This window comes from Symphalangus syndactylus, chromosome 15, assembly GCF_028878055.3.
Source record: "Symphalangus syndactylus isolate Jambi chromosome 15, NHGRI_mSymSyn1-v2.1_pri, whole genome shotgun sequence".
Taxonomy (NCBI): Eukaryota; Metazoa; Chordata; class Mammalia; order Primates; family Hylobatidae; genus Symphalangus; species Symphalangus syndactylus.
The window spans coordinates 34,498,167-34,520,994 of record NC_072437.2 but is presented as its reverse complement, the minus strand read 5'-3'; the positions used below and the strand labels follow the sequence as shown (position 1 = coordinate 34,520,994).

Here is a 22,828-nt window from a genome sequence, read left to right as displayed (position 1 = left end):
AAACAAAAAAGTTAATTAAGTGAAGAGATAATCGTATTAATCATCCTGATTTCAGCATTCCACAATGTATACAGATATCAAAACATCACATTGTACCTCATAAATATATACAATAATAAATATTTCAAATGTTATGATTATTCCATAATTCTTATATCTTAATACGTATATTATATTTTCCTTTTTTTAATTTAAGGGTATTTATTAACTCATTAGATTGTCAAATAATTTTAGAGAGGCCTATAATCTCTCTATTATCTTTCTACCTATCTATCTACCTAATCCATTGGTTTACTTGGCATAGTGGCCTGCCTGTAAAATAAAATAGTTGCTCATTAGGTGTTGGTTAAATTTAATAGTTGGTAAAAAAAGATACATCAAGGACTACAAATATATTGACTACTTTAACATCATAAAGCCCACCAATAGCTCCTGTATAAATTACATTAAATCTTACAGCAGTTTTCTTAGTTTTTTTTTTCTAATATATGTGTGTGGGCTGTGATCCTGACAAGCTTCGGAAAAACTCTCAGACTCTTGTTACTGTGGTGATCAAAGATCTGTTTGTATAACTGCAATCTCATTTCTTTTGGAGGATCAGAATGAAAAGAAGTTGAGAATTCTTATGCTTGTTTTTCATCATGTTATTTTGTTATAGGGCTGTTGGTATTGGAAATTAGGAATCATAATTTCAGAACAATTTTAGAAGAAGTATTTTGGTTTTATCTGAAATTAAGATTATAAACTTTAGTAGCTTATAGTAATTCACTGATGAAACAATATTTCTAAATATATAAGAATAAATATAAATATAAATTATTAATATAAACAGAGAAACAATAAAGGAAGCTATTTTTAATTTTAAGAGAGACATTTAAATGGTTGCTATAAGGTAATATGTTATGTTCAGATTACTATGGTGGCAGCAATAATTACAACTGAACCACTGAGATGGGGGAGGGTATTAGAAGAAAGGAGAAAAGAGAAATAAATTTTGACTGCTGTGAAAATACATAATTTTGTAAATTTTATAATATCTTGTGACTATATTATTAAGATCTCTCCCTGTGATTGAAAGAAGCCAGTACGAGTAAGATTCATGAATGTTATGCTTCATTGGCTTCTCAGTAGTTCTGCTACTGTTCATCATATATATATATTAAGTTACATATTAAACGCACATATATGGATATATATATATATATATATATACACACACACACACACACACAAACACACATATATATGGTTGGCCCCATTGCAAAAGCTTTTGGAACTTGACACTACATTGAAATTATTATTTAATAATTATTTATTATTAATTTTCAGTAGAGTAATAATTTGTCATTTTTTAGTTTTGAAAGAAACAAATATATTAATGAACTTAGAAATGTTCCTGAAAGTTAGTAATATATTATTATATGCATATATTACAACTTATATCTCCACCTTTTTGTCCAATAATGCTGTATCTGACATTCTTCAGTAGTCACTAGCCTTATATCATACATTTCAAATTTTGGACCATAAGCAACCCAGACAGAATGGGCTTCTTCTGTTAACGGACATTATAAGAAGAACATCAAATGCTTTACTGAATACATTCACAGAATCATTTTACTGATTTTTTTCGTGTTCTCCAAGGTTACAGAATAACTGCTAGCCATTTCCTTACCAGGAAAGTAATTCAGAAAAGTATCATAAAAATTAAAATTAAGATAAAGATTCTTGAGAGATACAGCCCTGCATTAACAGGACTGTTTATTTTTAAAAATCTGCCTAGAAAAAATATTTCATTATGTTACTAAATCACGTATTGATTTTGCACTTACCAAATTTTTGAAAATGAAGAGTCAAAACATTCATTTTGTTGAATTTCAGGATCATTATAATTTATTTAATTTTGCTATCCAGCAAAAGGTAAGCATAATATCAGATACAATCTTATGGCTAGGGTACAGAATCAAGTAAAACATCACAGTGAATTAAAAAGAAGTAAAAGAAATAAAGCCTCCAATAGGAAATTATCCAATTTGATCTTAAAAATGTTTCTTCTTCCTCTTCTTTTTCTTCCTCCTCCTCCTCTTCTTCTTCTTCTTCTTCTTCTTCTTCTTCTTCTTCTTCTTCTTCTTCTTCTTCTTCTTCTTCTTCTTCTTCTTCTTCTTCTTCTTCTTCTTCTTCTTCTTTTCTTCCTCTTCCTCTTCTTCTACCTCTTCAGCTTCTTCTTCTTCCTCCTCCTCGTCCTCTTCCTCCTCCTCCTTCTCCTCTTCCTCCTGCTTCTTCTTCTTCTCCTTCTCCTTCTCCTTCTTCTTCTCCTCCTTCTTCTCCTTCTTCTCCTTCTTTTTTTTCTTGAGATGGAATCTCTCTCGCTCTGTCACCCAGGCTGGAGTGCAGTGGTGAGATTTCTGTTCACTGCAACTGCCTCCTTCCAGGTTGAAGCTATTCTCCTTCCTAAGCCCGCCAAGTAGCTGGGACTACAGGTGCCCACCAGCACACCTGGCTAATTTTTGTATTTTAGTAGAGAAGGGGTTTAACCATGTTGGGCAGGCTGTTCTTGAACTCTTGACCTCATGTGAGCCACCGCCTCAGCCTCCCAAAATGTTGGGATTACAAGCATGAGCCACCACACCTGGCCTGTAATTTATTCTTAATTAGAAAATCAGAAATAAAAAGTCAGTACTGTTCATTAGCTACCCAGCTAATAGTGGAAGATAGTTTCTCAAGGTCAAATACACATTGAGGTAAGTTAAATACTATTAAAAACTTGATAATAACTAATGTTAAAGATATGTGATTCGTCCCTTCACTGAGAACTTAGAATGACCATAAGTAAGTATGATAGCACATGATAAAAAATGGTAAAAAGAAAATGACACAGCATTTATACACAATAAAAGTGAGTTGTAATATACTCTTAAAATGAATTGTGTACATCTTCCTAAATTATAATGAATAGACTTGAAGCATGACAGAATGTAATTAGTGCAATGATACGGTATGTCAAATGCACTTTCCTTAATAGCTAGTTTCAAAAACCTTCATAAGATGTGTGAATCGACCGTATCATATTCATTTGTCATTTCCAATATTGCTGTCACTTGAATGTGTGTGTATATCTATATGTGCGTGTGAATATATATATAGATGTCTTAATGTTGCTGTCATATTTGCCAATTTCTTTTTGTGATCATCATTGATTTGAATTTACTGAGTATATTAAGACAATGATTAGACAATTTTAGATCAGACTTTGATTTAAACATACCAATTACTGTATATATTAAATTATACATATTATATATTAAATTAAATATATATTATACATATATCAAATTATTATACATATATCAAATTAAACCATCTTGAGAATATCTCCAGAGTATAACATGAGTCTTTTTTCTGGGTTGTTTTCCAAATACGGTTTGTTGATATTACATTAAAAAAATTAAGGAGTCTTTCAACATCAAATCCTTCTCTAAAATATATAAACAGTAATAAAATATTAAGAAGTCTATAGTGAAAGAAAGAGGTAATATAGGTGTAAATAATAATTAGAACAGATATAGATTCTTTATTTGAGTACATTGGCAAATATTTCTGAAAATCAAGTATAAAATAGATCCTTTACATTTTGAACTTTTATTTTCAAACATTGCTCAGAAACAATAGAAAAAGTTGGAAAAAGAGGAGAAAAAGGAAGAAAAGTAGGAAGAAAGTGGCAAGCTTTCATAAAATAGTTTGTTCTAAGTTCTAAAGAAACGTATTAAAAATTTTCTACTTTAACTTTTGTTATTTTATGTCACAGGTCATTTTTCTTAACTTACTGAAATATATAAGACCAATAAGCATTGAAATTTCACATCGGTTTGTCAACTAGGCAATGTATGCTGGACAAATTATCTTTAAATTAGATTACTATTTGTAATTTCATACTGTATTAGTTTTCCATTGCTACCATAACAGGTTACCATAAATTTGTTGAGTTAAAATAACACAAATTTATTACATCACATTTCTTAGGTCAGAAGTTTGATGGAGGTTTCATTGGACTATCAAAGTCTGAGCAGGGCTGTGTTTCCTTCTACAGGCTGCCAGAAATAATTCATTCTACAGGAATATTTAATCAATAATTCAGGAATCAATAATTTTGTATTGATTAATTGGCATAGCAAAAATTCAAAGCAAATCAACACCAAAAAATATAATTTTGCAAAGGTGCCTTGAAACCACTCTGAGAAGAAGCATTTTTTTCAGAAATTGCCAATTCTATCTTAGAGATTTTGTTATGATCCACAAAGAAGCAGGTCAGGCCTGGCGCAGTGGCTCACGCTTGTAATCCCAGCACTTTGGGAGTCCGAGGCGGGAGGATCACGAGGTCAGGAGATCAAGAACATCCTGGATAACACAGTGAAACCCCGTCTCTGCTAAAAAATGCAAAAAATTAGCCGGGCATGGTGGCGAGTGCCCGTAGTCCCAGCTACTCCGGAGGCTGAGACAGGAGAATGGCGTGAACCCGGGAGGCAGAGCTTGCAATGAGCTGAGATCTCGCCACCGCACTCCAGCCTGGGAGACAGTGCGAGACTCCGTCTCAAAAAGAAAAAAAAAAGAAACAGGTCAGATTTTCATAGTCTGTACTCCCCATGTGTCTATCAATCCAAATACCATGATGAGAATATAATCATAACTCTGAGACAGTTTAAGCAAACTGTTTCTGAAAATTCAGCTATAATATGCTCAGGACACACACACACACACACACACACACACACAGAGTTTCTCAGGATCACTGAGACAAAGGCAGATGGAAACCAAGTCATAGGTAAAATAAAATTTGTCTTCTCATTGTACAAGTTTAACTTGGGTTTGCACAGCCTAAAAGAGAGAGAAAGTCAAATATGATTTGCTCTGTTCTGAAGCCAAAATGGCATGTACATCAAAGGCTCAATGCTGATAAATTTGATTATTTCTGCAGAAACAAAATAAATGCCTACTTGGAAGTACTTTATGTCATTTGTATAATTCCCTTTATCTCTGAAGTATATATTGATCATAATATTCTGGACCTAACAATTAAGACATTTCCTCAGTTTTCCATTTATCAAAAATAACTTCTAACTCTTCTTCAAGAGCAAAAAATATACTATGTCTAATACGGGTTATATTACTATCAAAATGTAAAATCCAAGGCAATTTAAACCCTTAACTGAAAACAAGACTGTAATCAAGAATATTATTTCTATGGAATTTGGAAAATAAGCCCGTGCTGAACTGTATTTAAGGCAATTAAGAAAAATTACACATTGTTTTTCTTAATGATCTACAATCCCTGAAAAAGAAAACAAGTGGGCTAGAAATGAACAAATAAATAGACACTTTAAAAGTTTTATGTTCGGTAATCAAGAGTTTCAGAATTATTTGCCAGTAAAGTGATTCACGCCAATTTATAACTTATCCACCTCCTCCAAATTTGGCTAGCTTAAAATTCCATCTGATTTTTTAAAGCATATGTAATAGGTAAGATTATTCAATGTATATCTTCATTTGCTTTATCTGTACTTTTTTTTATCTGTACATATAATTATTTAGGGAAAATAAGTTTCAAGAATATTGTTTTTTTACAATATTGAAGACTGCTACTTCAAACTAAGAGTAAACTATTATAACACAACCATGTGAAAGATTCAGATATCCCTTCCAATTAATCTACACATACTCAGTGTAACTAATGACCATTAAGTAGAACTACTTTTTTGGAATGAATTATGCTGTTAGCACTTAGTGATAAGAGCTGTTCTAGCTATAAGACCTACCACTTCTTTTCTGTAACCAGACAAAAAACCAATTGACACAGTAAATTCATTGTAATTTTTTTAAAAAAGAGAAAAAAGGTTATACCCTTTAAGTGATATACCATTTATGCACTTATAAATGGATTCTTGCTTTATTGTAACAGCATCATGGAATTTGTCTAGAGTGCATCTGCTTTCAAAAACAAACAAGTTAAGAACACTGTAATATTACATCCTCATGCCATAGTCATCCATCTAAATATGCAAAGAAATATAAATTGTCTTGTTACTTTTAGGATGCCACAAAACAGTCTTTCCTCTGAAATGTTAAATGATGCATGTTGTATACTATAAAGTTACATATTATATATATAGTATAAATAATTATATATACTATATGTATTAGACATAGTTATATACTATACTATATATATACTATACAGTATATACTAATATATACTACATAGTATATACTAATATATACTATATAGTATATACTAATATATACTATATACTAATATATACTATATACTATATACTAATATATACTATATACTAATATATACTATATACTATATACTAATATATACTATATAGTATATACTAATATATGCTATTTTCAAAAAGTGGTTCCTTAATAAGAAAATTACAAATGTGGTTTTGTATTGAAAAACAAGAAATCGATCTCCATAATTACAAGATAAGATTCCTTTTGTCAATATCTAGTACTTTTTGTATTTGAAATTCAACAAGGAAAAGACCCTGTGAGGTCTTTGGTGTAACACTTATATGGTATAACATTTTTTCTCATTTCTTAAAAAAATTACGATGAATTTACACTATACTATACTATATACTATACTATATAGTATATGGTATAGAGTTATACTACTATAACTAAGTAATTTTCCTAAAAGATAAATTAAGGTATCGAAAATGTTAATGTGTTTTCATGGTTTTTCTTCATGATGTTGATTCTTACACAATACTATATTCTATTGTATAAGTTTTCCCTTGTTTTCTCCCACTGTATTATATGAAGATTAGAACAAAACATTACCTACTCTAACACACAGAATCAAAATTTCTGAACTCTTTACACTCTAATGTCTATTTGATTATGTGGTATCTATGTTAAAACATTAATATAATATTAAATATTGAAGTTATATATTCTTGGATATTAACAGGGCAATTCTACATCTATATACAATATAATTCAAATTTCTACAAGCACAATGCTTTATGTTAAAAAATGAAAACAGTTTTCTCCTGTTTGTTGAAGGTATTAATCCCATGGATTTCTTGTACACATTTTCACAAAGTTCTGCAACCTGATTTCTACAGGAAATTTCAGATTAATAACTAAACTTATGGATTTTGAGAACAACTGTAGTGAATTCAGAGATTTTACAAATTCTAAATAAAGTCTTAAATGTAATTCATCTACAAGGGACATTGTCAACATACGCAGTATTGAACAAGTTATTCTCCTTCAAACCTCGCAGGGTCTTTGCCTTGTTGAATTTCAAATACAAACAGCCCTAGATATTGACAAAAGGAATCGTATCTTGTTGTAATTATGGAGATCCATTTCTTGCTTTTTCAATACAAAACCACATTTGTAATTTTCTTACTAAAGAACTACTTTTTGAAAATAGATGAATGAGACTGACATAACACACCTGTAGCTGGGTCATCAAATCAGACTCACCGCAACTGGAGATCTTAGTCATTATTACGGTTTACCAATAAATCAAAAGACAGAAGAGATCAAAAGACACAGGTGAAACAAAGTTTGAGACAGCTCTTGGGTTCATCTTAGCTGTTTTAGAGTGCATCCAGACTGAGATCCAGCATATGATGTATCTAAGTGATACACAAAGAAGCATCGCCTTCAAAAAGGGACCTATCTCAGTCAGAAAATATCTCCACCTTTTTTTGTCCAATAATGCTGTTTCTGACATTCTTCAGTAGTCATCAGCCATATAACATAAATTTCAAATTTTGGACCATAAGCGACATGGACAGAATGTGTTTCTTCTGTTAAAAGACATCATAAGGAGGACATCAAATGTTTCATGGGTATTTTTACGGAATCATTTTATTGATTCTTATTTTTGTGTTCCCCTAAGGTTACAGACTAGCTGCTCTCCCTTTCCTTACCAGGAATATAATTTAGGAAAGTACCACAAAGATTAAAATTAATATAAGGACTCTTAAGAGATACAGCCCTGCATTAATTGGACTATTTATTTTGAAAAATCTGTCTAGAAATTATATCACATTATATTCCTAAATCATGTATTGATTTTTGCACTTGAAGCTGAATAGTCAAAACATTCATTTTGTTGAATTTTTAGGATCATCATAATTTATTTTATTTTGCTATCCAACCAAAGGTAAACATAATAGCAGACAAAATCTTATGGGCTAGGAGTGAGAATAAAGTAAAAAATCACAGTGAACCACAAAGACATAAAAGAAATAAAGTCTCCAACAGGAAATGATTAAATTTGATCTTAAGAATGTATTCTGTGCTTTCTTCTTAATTAGAAAATCAGAAATAAAAAGTCAATACTGTTCACTAACTACCCAGCTAATAATGGAAGATAATTTCTCAATGTCAAATACATATCAGGATAAATACTATAATAAGAATCATCTGGTTCAAAATCCTAATATTTCTGAGGATATGAAATTTTCTCAAGTTAGTATATCCAGGCAGGACAGAGCATGACAGCATAAGATTTTATCACACTACTAAGAATGGCACACAATTTAAAACTTATTAATGATTTTAATGGAATTTCCATTTACCATTTTTGAACCATGACTGACCACAGGCAATCAAAGCCATAGAAAGCCAAACCATGGATACTATTATATAGGATTTTGAGTTAACAATTCTCTTCTTTCAACGTCTGAAAAATATTTTGCCGCTTCCATCTGAACTCATGGTTTTGGGTAAGAAACCTCCTGCCTTTTTAATTTCTTCTCTGATATCACTTAAACCTGGCTGCTTTCAATATAGTTTGATTATAGTTTATACAAGCTTAATTATGAAGTGTATTGGCACGGATTTCTTTGAGGTTATTCTGGTAGACTTTGGTCTGGTTCTTGAATCTATACTTTTATTTATGTATCTTGCCAAATTTGGGAAATTTTCCGCCAGTATTTCTTAGAATACATTCTTCGCCCCACTCATTCTTCTACCCTGTTTTCCAATGATAAAAAATTAGATTTTATGTTACATTTCCACAGTTCCCTGAATGCCTCTTTATTTTTATAAGGAATTTTCTGAAGGAAGAATGTTGCACAGATTCAGTAATAACTATTGTTCTTTTTTTAACCACTGATTTTTTTCTTGTCCTCTCCATTTTGTTATTTTTGAGCCCATAATCTGAAGTTATTGTATTTTCAGTTCTTTCATTTGTTATATCTTCTATTGTTTGTAAAGACTTTCTATTTCTTTCCTAACACTTCCAATTTTTTTTTCACTTGTTTCAATCATGCTCGTAATTGCTCACTGAAGCTTCTTTATCATGGCTGCTTCAAAATCTTGTCAGATAATTCTACCATTTTGGTATTGGTATCTATTGGGTGACTTTCTTAATTTAGGTTGAGATCTTGATTATTGGTATGATGAATACTTTCTTCTGAAATATCGATGTTTTTATATACTGTCATGTGACCCTGAATCTTAATCTCCTGTTTTTTTTTTTTGTTTTGTTTTGTTTTTTGTTTTTTTTGAGACGGAGTCTTGCTCTGTCGCCCAGGAAGGAGTGCAGTGGCACGATCTCGGCTCACTGCAAGCTCTGCCTCCCGGGTTCCCGCCATTCTCCTGCCTCAGCCTCTCCAAGTAGCTGGGACTACAGGCGCCCGCCACAACGCCCGGCTAATTTTTTTCTGTATTTTTAGTAGAGACAGGGTTTCACCGTGCTCTCGATCTCCTGACCTCGTGATCCGCCCGCCTCGGCCTCCCAAAGTGCTGGGATTACAAGCGTGAGCCACCGCGCCTGGCCTTAATCTCCTGTTTTAGCTGACATTTTCTGACACTAGTTAGCATGGAAATGGGGAAGGTTCTGCTTCATTACTGATAAGTGAAAGTACAAGTTCAGGTTCTCCACTATAAGTTATTTGACAGGCAACAAGCTACTATCTTCCTTATTGTTGGGCAGGTGTGAGTTTAACTTAGTTTACACTGACACCATGTGGGACAAGCTGTGTCAAAGCTCTGACTCTCCCCTATACCTCTTCTGACACTATGCCAGTGGAGAGAGGGATAGCACAATAATGATATCCTGGCTTCCAAACTGACCTTCTTTGAGATCACTTCAGGGATATTGGGATGCCTTATTACAGTGGGGTGAAGCTCAGGCTTCCCACTCAGATTTTGCTTGCATGTGCCGGATTTAGGTTAATGTTTTTTTTTTGTTGTTGTTGTTTTCTTTTTTGTTGTTTGTTTCTCCATGTTGTTTAGATGTAGGGGATTGGTTACTTCTGAAAGTTGTCTGTTATACTAGCTGCACTCTTCCTGATGTTTTGACTAGAGACAGGTGAGTCTGTGGGGGATAGGGGAGCTTGCCATGGTATTTGTGTTGTCAGTTTCTTCAAGTCAAAATCGGAATTTTTGTGGGAAAAAAAGGAAATCTTAGTGAACTCAGCATCATGTCTTTTTGAGGGTCACCAAGTCCTCTCTCCAACTTTTAGAGGCTTCTTATGTATTTTTGACATGCTTTGTCCAGTTTTTATATTTGTACTTATTGAAAGAAAGAGAGGACACATATCAATTCCATCTTCCTGGAAACCAAATTTTTTGTAAATATTAATTTTAAGTTCTATTGATCTATGTATTATATTTTTATTGTGCATTTGATCTATGCTTAAAATTCTACTATTAGTTTGTAGGGTATAATGTACACAATTTATTAACATTTACATATGTTTATATGTTTATAAATTGACTACATTATACCATACAATTTATAAACATTTACATATCTAAAAGTTGATTAATTCACTTAACAGTGATCTGTTGAGTAACTATTACATAAAAGAAATTAGTCTGGATGTTGAATTACAGAGTATATACTCACATGATACTCATATTTTAGTTGGAGAAGCTATGAAACAAAAAGAAATCTACAAAATAAAATAAATGAATATATAGTATAATGTCAGGAAATAACTTTTCAATCAAATATATTCCTTTTATTCAGTAAACTTCCAAGAATTTTTTTGATGAGTTGAAAATTGGGCCATGATATGAATAAAGAATTAATTCCTATTTCTTGTGAACCAAAATGATACCTACCTCTCTCTCTTGCCATGGTACAAATTTGACTTCTTTATGCTATTATCATGACAGAGGAGCCTGAGGTCATTCTGATACTTTTATCTTCCATATCCTTTATTCAACTTTTGAAAGATCTATTTTAATGTTGACATTCAGAAATTTTATTAGAAGATATCTAGTTGCTAATTTATTTTCCATTTGTTGATTTTGTTTAATACCCCATAAAATGTCTTCACATAAAGTACATATTTACTTAGAACAGGAAATTTATTTTTAGCTCTTCACTGTATTGTTGCTTATATTTTTTACATTTACTTCTCTTCTGTAATTTCTACTATACGGATTTCAAAAAACTATTTTACAACTTTCTTATTATGTTTGCTCATCAATATTAGTTTGGGAATCCTTTTATTTTGAATTATGGAAGAGTGCTAGAGCTGATCCTGGTGTCTCTATCACAGTGTTGGTAAGTATATTAACTATTAGTGCTATATTTTCAAGTTCAGTAATTATGTTTTTCTTGTGAAATAATATTCTGATACATATGTCCTCTTTTATATGTATTATACATAATACACATATATAAAGTATATGCATATATACTATATATTTTTTATATTTTGTATATATAACACATATATATGTATATATTCCTTTTTAATCTTATTTGGAATACAACATTTTTGCAAGAATTCATTATTTTTATTATGTTGATTCTGTTATATCAAGGAACATTTAATTTAATTGCTTATAATCATTCCATGATTTATTTTAATAAAAAATTAGAAGTGCTTTTGTATATTTTCATTTGTAAAAAAAGTTTTCCTGTAACTTTTTTCCTGAAATTGATTTTATAATGGAGTATTTTCAGAGACTGGATTGGCCTATTTTTAAATCATTTTATACCTGTCAATGAGGAGTTATATATATACATATATATATATATATATATATTTTACTTCATTCTGGAATTCTCTAGTGTGAATATTAGGGAACTTTTACCCTCTCATTATTTGTGTTCCTGCTCTTGTTCCAGGTCCCTTACCTGGAAGTTTAGCATTTATTTCAGAAATTAATTTTAATGTGAAGAATAATGAATAAATTGCTAGAAGTAGTTAGGTGGTTTTTAACCTTGCCATAAGACTAGATGATTCTTGTTTTTTATTTTATTCATTTATTTTTTTGAGACGGAGTCTCGCTCTGTCGCCCAGGCTGGAGTGCAGTGGCTCAATCTCCACTCACTGCAAGCTCGGCCTCCCAGGTTCACACCATTCTCCTGCCTCAGCCTCCCGCGTAGCTGGGACCACAGGTGCCCGCCACCACCCCCGGCTAATTTTTTGTATTTTTAGTAGAGACGGGCTTTCACCGTGTTAGCCAGGATGTTCTCGATCTCCTGACCTCGTGATCCGCCCGCCACGGCCTCCCAAAGTGCTGGGATTACAGGCATGAGCCACTGCGCCGGGCCATTTCTTGTTTTTATTAAATCTATTTCTATGTTGGTTTTGACAACTTTCACTTACTTAGGGTGATGCAACGTCTATTCTCCCTACTATCTGCCTTTTAAAAATCACATTTAAGCAAGGTCCTCTAATTTGGGTACCTCAGTCCACAGGAAGCAAAACTTGGACATGAAAACTATTGTCAATGTTTCAGTGCAAGAATCAAGTAGAATTCCAGACATTCTTTTCATAAACTCCCTGTACTAATCCTACTTCATGCTAAAAAAATCTTAATAGTATCATCACAACGTTTCCACTTGAGATTTTTCTGAACAAATTAGACAGTTATTCCCTCTGTTCGTAACAATTAGTCTTATTTTTCTTGCATCTATATGCCTTTGGGATTCTGAAAATGCTTTGAGTTAAAAGCAGACATTTGATTTCTACATTGTTACTTCTTAATTAAATATTTTGTCCATTATTTATTTTTAATATAATAAATATCTACTGGAAAACTTGTATGAAAATGTTAAATATCACTTTATTATTTTTCAATATGTAAATGATTTATAATTTTATGACATACTGGATATTAGAATACATAAATTATTTTCATTAGAAGCATTGCTTTACATTAGAAGGAATATTATTTACCTAATTAGAGTATTATTTTCATAAAGGATTTCGAAGCTTTTTTTTTTCTTTTATTGTGTATTCGTTTTTGTCAAAAACAGACCAAATATAAAGAAATGTAGAGATTAAAGTAAACCATTACAAGGCCTGAAATTATCTACTACCTGCTTAATATTAAGTGATAAAGACCTGATTTATTCTTAAAATATTTATCTAAGAAGTGATTTTATTAGAGTTCAAGCAAAATACTTAATATCCTGGCTATTTTACTCTTATTTTGAGGCAACCCTTGTTTCCTTTTTGAAAATGTGTTTATGTGTACGTGTGTGTGTTATCAACTCGGAAGTTTCAAAATTATATGGAACTCTGTTTCTCCTTGAGTCACCCTGCTGTGGAGTGTAAATAAATGTAACCAGCTATTTCCTCAGGCTTATCTGTGTGTCTAACTCCAGTGGAGGTACATGGAAAAACATCCATCTGAGAAGTAAATGAATTATTCTGCAAACCATGTCTTACCGTTAAAATGAAGATATTAAATTCTCAGCTTCATACTTAGAAAGCATCAGCAGGTGGTTTATAATTTTAAAATAAAATATTTAATAAATTACTTGAACGTGTACCTAATTTATAATATATGATTTAGTAAAATTATTTATAAATAAAATAGACCTGAGACTAAGAAGCAATGTAGTATTTTATTAATTTTGGAGCAAAGTGAGGTTGTTGCTTCACATATGCTATTTTTCTCTGACAAATACTAATCCAGTTTCATTTTGCCATGCCTTAAAGACTAAGTTAAAATTCATAATTGATAAGAAAAATTGAGTTTTACTGTTAGCAACATATCTCCATTTTCTCCTACTTAAAAGTAGTTAAACAAATCATTAACTGTACACATTGAAACCCTCAAATACCACAAGGTTACACACGGAAATGAAATACCAGTCTTATATAATTTATTCCTTAGAGAAATAGTATTTTTAAAAATTTACAACTATAGCATTCATTGCCATGTTGAGTACTAGATGGACACATAACTACATATTTATATATGTTTATAACATTTTTTAGTCTTAACTGAATTGCAAGTATTTACTTTGAATTGAGTACATTATATTCTATTGTAGTACTATAAATGTTGTCAAGATTATTACTGAAATACAGTATCTTATTAATTTAAAAGCTCACACATATGGATTTGAGGTTAACTGATGACATTACAGAATATTTACTGAATATAGAAGAGTTCTTTTTTGTTTTGTTTTGTTTTAGTTTTTTGGAATCAGAGTCTTATATCTCACTCTGTCCCCCAGGCCAGAGTAAGTGGCATTGTGGCGTGATCCTGGATCACTCAAGAGATCCTCACACCTCAGCCTCCTGAGTAGCTGGGGCCACAGACACGCACCACCACATCTGGTTAATTTTTCTACATTTGTAGAGATGAGATTTCACCATGTTACTCAGGCTGATCTCGAAATCCTGGCCTCGAGTGATCCACCCTGCCTTGACCTCCAAAACTGCTGGGATTATAGGCATGACCTGCTGCGCCCAGCCCAAACGTAATGAGCTCTAAATTTTAGAAAGCAGTTCTTAGGATAGTCAGTCATTGAAATTCAAGAGGATCTCTATCTGATGTTATGCTAATATACTAATATAACTAATATCCTAATAACCAATATACTAATCAGTGGGCAAAGGTAACGTTAAAATTAAAAAGAGTAATTTATTTGCAGAGGTATTTTAATGTCACACTTTGTTTTAATTTCAAGCATATCATATTTCATGTCATAGGACTGTGCTGGTTATCAATTTATTGAATTAGAACTCCACATTCATATTTCATTGCTTGCAGTGCAATAATATAGTTTGGCTCTCTAAACATTTTTCCCATGATACCTCGCGCAATCTTAAAATTTACTGGTAGAAGGTATTGAGGTTCTTTGAAGGAGAAAGTGGCTTCTCTCCTTCATTCCATTGTGCTTGCGTTCCCTTTTCTCATCTGTCATGACTTCCATATGGAGAATGCTCATAGTCACTCACCCCCATCCTGTTTCAACATCTCCTCAGGAAACGGCTTCCCAATGAGTCTCCCTGAGTTCATGGCAAGTTGCACTGGTACGTCAGAAGGCAGAATTGCAAGAATGTCCTTAGGCTTTCCTAAGCATCTCTGCACAAGGTTTTCAGTTAATTTAATCAACACAACAGAGGATTGTTCACTGCTTGGTTGTCCTAACTTATGGTACCTCAATGGACTTTCCCATCCAGTAACTCAAGGCCAAAAACTTTTCAACACAGTCTGAAATTCGGGTTCTAATTGGAATTGAAGGAGCTTTTTCATTTGTTTTTCTTTGTTTCCTCTGTTTCAGCCCTCAAGAGAGTGGTTTTCCCTATATTTGATATTCTTTTATTCATTAGTGTTCTTTTAATAATTCACATTTAACCTGTAGTTATTAATTATTTACATGTTAACTTTCCTCTGTCAAATTGTTGTATGGTTTCTATCGCTTGATTTCCCTAAAAGATACATGTGTTAACACAGAAAAACAATTAAATTTGACACTAAACTATTTCAAAGACAATGATCAGATCACTAAGAACAGTCAAAACTATTATTTTACACTCTTTTCTTGTTGCTATCTGCTTTATGCAGCATCAGCATCATTCAGTGCAACTTTTTAAAGGCAGGAATACAAAATGAGAAGGAAAAAACCTTCAAATAAACTTATTTTTTTCAACACTGGGATCAAATACATGATTAGGGATCAGAGTGCCTTCCAGCTCTGAGGATGTGGCTGTCCTGTTTTTAAATGCTGGCCAACTCATTCCTCAATGTATTTTCTTTCTTGTCTGGAATACACAGGTTTAAAAATACATCTGCATCTAATTTTAAATGTGTACATATCTTTTATTAACTTTTAACAAAAGCAATTAGTCTCAATAAACTGACCTATTTCAATCATAATGATATTTCCATTGCTTTGCCAGTTCTGGTCTTTTAACTTTTTGACACTGAGCCTTTTTTTTTTTTTAGTTTGATTCCCTGAAAGCTCATTAATAGAGAAAGAGTCTTTAAGAAACAAGTAATACTTTAAGACAATAATTTGGGAAATTAGATATGGAATTGATGCTCTTAAACGTAGTAATCAGACCGTTCTTTGAAAGCTTAATGATGGATTCAATACATGTTAAGCATACTATGTTATAATGTATAAAAAATCACAAGAATATACAATAATATATGTTTGGCAAAAGTTCTAAAGTTGGGAAGAGTTGTTAAAATTTTGATTAGAATTTTTTTTTTGTATCCCACAAATTAGTACCAACCAGTAAAGTTGAGAATGGTATGACATTAAAATAGTGACAATTACAGCTTTTTTATATGAAGTATATATAAGTATATATATGAGGTCTATATATCAGATGTACCTCAATACTCACGACAACACCTTAATGGAAAGTAACTGTCTTACTACTCTTACAGGTGAAGAAATGTAGATTTATAGTTTATGCAGTATGCCCAAAGTCACACAATTGATAAGTGACAGAGGCATGGTTTAAAATCAAGTTATTTGAACTTGCAGTTCATATTATTTATATTTAACTTATTGGTTTAAAAATCAAGTTAGTCCATTTTTCTAAATTTTATTAAAAACTATTCACAAATATATTTGCTTTATGTTTACAAAAATTATAAATATAATTTCAGGTAAGGAAAAATTAAATCCCTTAAATTACTCAAGTTTATTATAAAATTAGATATATTAAAATTGCAATCAATATTCCAAAAATTATTCAACTGACAGCAATATAAGAAAGAATAGAGAGACATAAGAATGGGAATTTTCACTGACCATTTTCTTTATCCACCCCAAACACTATATTATGTAAGCTGGAAATGCTAGTCTTTGAAATATTTTAAAACAATGTTAAATGATTATTAACTTTTTCAGATTATGTTTGTGTTGTGTTATTAACTTTTTCAGATTATGTATGTTTGTGAATAATAGAGCTTTATAATAAAAAGATGTAAACAAGACACATTTTATTTTTCTTCCAGGACTGCTATAACATTTCTACCACATAAAGTTCTTAGCAACTTAGATTCCATTTCTTGAGCTTGATGGGTGACATCATTCTGACAGTTAACATCTTGCCAGTTGGGTTTTCCTGGAATCAACTCGGAGTTAAAGATTGGTGTGAAAGAAATTTATTAGCATTTACCCTTGGGATATATGTCTTAGTAGGAAGGAGAGGAAGCAGCACTGAACAGAGGATAAATTTGGCTGCAATGCTGTTACAACAAAGTCTCTTCTCACAGTACAGGGAGCTCTGTAGCTATAATAGCTTTTCAGAGTTGTCCAGTGTTGGATCAAGAGGCTGGGGCTTTCTACCCACACTAATCGCTTACTAAATGCAGGGTGCTATGAAAACGTGGTGGGATCTTGGTCAAGATGACTTAAGTCCTCCCAAGAGAACAATGCTCTAAGGTGGAAGGATAACTCCTTCTTCCTTGACGAGTGGCTCTGAAAGCACAACTCTGAATCTACTAGAGACCCTGTGGTCTAGTTTCTAATTTCAGACAGAAACAAGGAGAAAGTATGAATGAGAAAGTATTGTACTGAAATTTTTATAAAGTTTAAACTGCAACAAAATACTTCTACTTATATATTATTAGCCTGAACTTATTATTATAATGAGCCCTCTCAAAATGAGAGGTTATAAATATGTATTTATTTACAATACATTAAATTGGTCCAGCTGAAAATTGGAGAGGGAATTTATTAAAATAGATGAAAGGTGTGTATATAATAAGAATTAGCTCTATTTGGTACATCATAGAAACAAGAATTCTGAATCAGAGTTGAAATAACTTGCCAGGGCCAGATGTCTATGTATTAAACTCCTAAGTACACTAGCCTATGTCTATTTTCTTTCCACTACCAACAATTACCTTTCTAATGTAAGTAAGATGAATGTATGAACAACTCAGTTTCTAATCAATTACAGTAAGTTACATATTCAAAGGGAAGCTACTGGGAATACCAAATAAATGCTTTCAGAATCATGCAATTATAACATACTGCTCTTATTTAATTACAGGCAACATCAATATTCTGATGTAAGTAGGCAATTCATTTCCTCTTTCATTTCATGTTTGAGATGCTGAAGCTCAGATAGTATCTGACAGCACATAATCTGATAGTAAATAGTAAAATAATTCAAGCTGCATAAAAATGTTATCTTTTATCTTCTTTTTTAATTATTTCATTTTTTTGCTTTTTCTGAAGACCAAATGATCAAAAATATTATGTTTTTTAAATTCTTAAATAAGAAATTCATAATCAATTTTATTAGACTTTAAATATCACATCGTGCAATACCCAAATCTTGTTAAGACTACTTTAAATCTAAAGATGTCTGGTGCAGAACCAAAATTTTTGATAGAATGTAAATCTGTATACATTAGAATAACTAAAATTGTAGTTTATTGTAAATGTGTAGAAAAATATCACATAATTTAAGTATGAGGAGTGTCATAAGGTTAGTCTTACTCAGTTTGTTTCTAAATTGAAAGTTGCTTCAGAGATACCAGCCAAATTCAAACACTGATTTTAGTGCTTCAGCATCCATGTGATTTTGTTTCATTCTATGTATCGTTGCCTTTTTGTGTTTCTTGAGTGAGTTTTTTTTTTCTTTTGGTACAATCAGCTGAGGCCCGAGGGAATAAATTTACAAAGCTGAGAAGGGGCGGGTTCTCTGTAATTGGAAAACCATCCATAAACAAGTTCTAGAAGAAGTAGTTTACATTTACTGTATTATATTGCTATATTTTATTTCCCTGTCTACTTTATATTGATTAAATGATCTATTGTTAATTAGTTAAATTCTGCAAATAATTTCTAAATGTATTTAGAAAATAGAAGGTAAAGTACTTAGTGGATGGAAATAAACATATTAATATGAATAAAATCTGTCTAATTAAATTAAGCCGTATTCAACTCTTGAGTCATGTGTGTGTTTACAGATGATTCAAGTTATTCCCAGTAGTTACCTTCTATAAATTTGGCTGAGCACTGAAGGAGTAAATACTGAAGAGTGCTCCTGGCTGGAATAGAAGTTAAGACTCCTGTGAGACACCCATGACAACACCTTTGTCTACCAATCAATGCATAACCTTGTTTAATGTGCATTTCTTTTAAAAGGCATCTTATTTAATAGATATTGTTGATTCACTAACAGAGAACTGGCCAAAAGCATTATATCTCATACCTCAATGTAGCTTATTTAACAAAAGCATTTCCCCTTAAGGCATATCACAGCCATTCTGAGCTTAGGAAAAGTAGAATACACTTCAGTACTATACTCAGAGTCCACTTTAAACAGGAAAATCACCAACAAAAAGCACAAAAATGCAAAAAATATAATCCCAAATATACTTTAAAAGGACCTTTGTTTACAGTATGAGGACTAAAACAGAAAGTAGAGCACTGTCTTGTTTAGCTTCAGCTGGGAACGTGTGTGTCAGGTGACTAAAATTGTTCAGTGCTGTCCGCATATCCATGAATGATGGTAAAAGCACCAGGTGTGTTGATTTTGGGGTTACACATAAATGTTAAATTTGTAAAATTGGCACATTTGCAAATATAGAGTCCATAAATACTGAGGATTTTTAAAATATATACACATTACTTTCTTTTAAAATAAAACCTGTGTTCCCCTAAATGTTTATGCCATATCAACATGATGGACTAGTAATATTTTTCAGTAACATTTGGATATGGGCACAAGAAGTTTTATATCAATTTATCTATATATTTACCCCTTAAAAAGTCCTTATTAATTTAATTAGTAAAAGTAATTGTTTTCTTATATATTAAGATGTTTGTTATAACATAGAGTAGAGTTTGACCAATTCACTCCAAATGTTGAGTGATTTTTTTATGTACTTGAAAAACAATTTATAAGTAACAAAATTTTCTGCTAATCGGAGTGCTAGCAAATGTTGGAGCTACAGTTGAAAGCAAAAATGCAGTCCTTACTATTTCATATGTGCTTCTCTGGGACTGCTTTTATTAAGTCTAAGATGAGACAAGATTTGAGTTTGAAATTACATAGACTAGGCAGACAGGCAAACTAAAAGAAGACAGGAGGCAGGGAAGTTGAGAGGGGTCTCAGAGAAAGTTACTAGCAGGCGTTCTCTGATTCTGTTTTTCTTTGCAGGTTTGTGATTGGTGGCTTCACAGAAGGTTTTCAGGCACATGCTGAGAAGTCTAATTAAGAGAGTTATCTCCATTTGTGCAGGCTTGAGGGGGTACTTCAATCAAGTAGAACCTATTGAAGTGTGAATAGGATGAGCAGGGAAAGTTGAAGTGTCATCAGGAGAAATAAGTTGGCTGTCGACCAAGAAGTGTCACAGGACAACTTTAGCAAAAATGTCTCCAGTTTCATAAGAAGAGTTGGGGCAGAAATGAGCTTTTACCAGCACACTGGAAATTAATCTGTTTCTCAGGGATAACTTACAGAGCCCCCAGATGCCAGTGAGTTCAAATGTCAATGTATTATTTTGCAATGAGAAGGCAACTTACTCTTCTCATCTGAATAATATATTTTCTCCACAGAGGATGGATTTCCTTTAGATGTCGACACATTTTTCAATAATTGATTGATAGTCATAAAATCTAAATAAGGAGAAAATTTTAATAATAAATCCTGATAGTCTGATGAATGAATATTCTCAGTAGAAATATTCCTGCCTCCAGAATGAGGAAAGCCGTATATCTCATATATCTTCACATCTGGCTACAGAAAACTGACAGTGATATTATTTGCTTCTCCAACCTCTTTTTTTTCCTCTCTTTCTTTGTATTACTGACTAGTTATTTTAACTGATCTATTTCACAAGAGTATCTGGGAGTATTAATAAAACTATCTTTATAAACTTTATAAAATTAACTATTAACCGGGAAAGAAGGAAGGGGGAGAAACCAAAATAAACCAAGCTTGTAGCACATTCAGCAAATTGATCATTAGGTCAGCTTACTCTCTAACTCAGTCCCTCATAGTTAGTTGTTCAGTGCCTATTCCCTCAGAATCATGCAGACCCTATCATAAGAGTATAGTTCTTCTTAACTGTTCTGTAGATAACAATGTGAACTTTATGAAATGTTAAGTTTCCCCTTTGAGAGATTCTTTCACGTCCTGCATACCAGTGAAACTGCGGATGTCAGCTGGTCTGAAGGACTCTGTGGAGAACAGCTCGTCTGAAGGACCTCATTGATGCCAGCTGGTCTGAAGGACCCCAGTAGGAGCTGACGGACCAAATAGTGAACTCTCAAAATCTTGGTGATTTCATCCTCCTTACCCTAACCAATCAATGACCTCAATTTTCCAGCCCCTTTCACTCTATGATCCTATTTTAAAAATCATGGCCCAGAAATCCTTGGGGAAATGAATTTGAAGGTCTCTTCCCATCTCCTCCCTAGGTGTCCTGCAATCATTAAACTCTTTCTCTGCTGCAGATCCTTCTGTCTCAGTGTATTGGTGTGTCACTGCATAGCAGGCATATATATGACCTATTGGTTCTACAGCATTAATATGCAGTTTTATCCCAAGAACTTGGAGGTAAGTTAACCTGTAAAAATAATAAATCAGACAAACCTGACGCCACAGAAATTGTTAGCAATCTGAAAATACAGTAATAATTTATCAGTGTATGCTAGGTAGTTTGGGAAGCCTGGAATCAAAAATGATAGTTTTCTAGCGGTAACTTGATGCAAATTTATTCAGGGAGTATGTCACAATTACCTTTTGTTAGCTAAAATTTGACTTTTTCTTCCTTTTTTTTTAACTTTTATTTCTTTGAGAGATTGTATGTTCACAGCATTGGATTAAAATCCTGGTTCACAACTTATACCCGTCGTTGCATTGTACAAGATTTTATGTGTATATGTATATGTGTATGTGTGTATGTATATATATGTCTGTCTATAGATCTATTGATCGATCGATTGATCTATTAATTTAAAAATACCATATATCTGAATGTTAGAATAAAGACAATAAGATAACTTAATCACCATGCGGTCATTCCCTATTTTCTCTTCTTCATTCTCCCTCTACATTTATCTTTATTATAAATCTTGTCTCATTATTGTTTTTTATATATAATTTGAATTATCTATGTAGAGGATAAAACTACATGTGAGATGTTTCCACTATACCAGTGAAGAAATCCACAAAGATTCAATTTCCTCTAGTAGTGAGAGAGAGTGGCAGAGCAAGCAACTGGGTGGGAGTGTGGACCCCAGTTTTGCTTAGAAACTCCATAAATGTCTTTGTTCTGATTTCAAGCTCGCCTCACAATCTAATAAATACACAGCAAATTTCCAAGTAAGTTGCCTAGAGATAAAAATGTTCTAACAACTTTAAAGTTTTGTCTTATTAAATGTTTGCATTTTTCATTATAAATTTAACAGATATTGTCATTATAATTTGGCATGCCTTGTAGCATATTTAGAAGAGAATACACAAAGAGTTCGATTCTTTGAATATTAGTGCTGGAAATGCAATTGTTGTATTGAATGCCTGATTTGAAATTAAAACATTTTTCAGAGAACTTTAAGGAAAAAAATGAACAAACTAGAATTATTTTTCAAAATATTGATAAA

General features: G+C 32.2%; 1 long non-coding RNA gene across 3 annotated transcripts in view; it reads left to right on the top strand.

Moving 5' to 3' along the window:
• The first annotated feature begins 14,192 nt into the window (after window positions 1-14,192).
• LOC129463847 (uncharacterized) overlaps window positions 14,193-22,828 on the top strand; it is a 32,484-nt gene continuing 23,848 nt past the window's right edge. Inside the window, exons 1-2 of one of the 3 annotated variants that reach the window (XR_008651305.2) lie at window positions 14,193-14,719; window positions 20,463-21,782. This is a non-coding gene — a long non-coding RNA (uncharacterized lncRNA). Of the gene's footprint in view, window positions 14,720-20,073; window positions 21,783-22,828 lie in introns of those variants that run through there. The other 2 variants (XR_008651304.2, XR_010115911.1) reach the window with 2 other exon arrangements.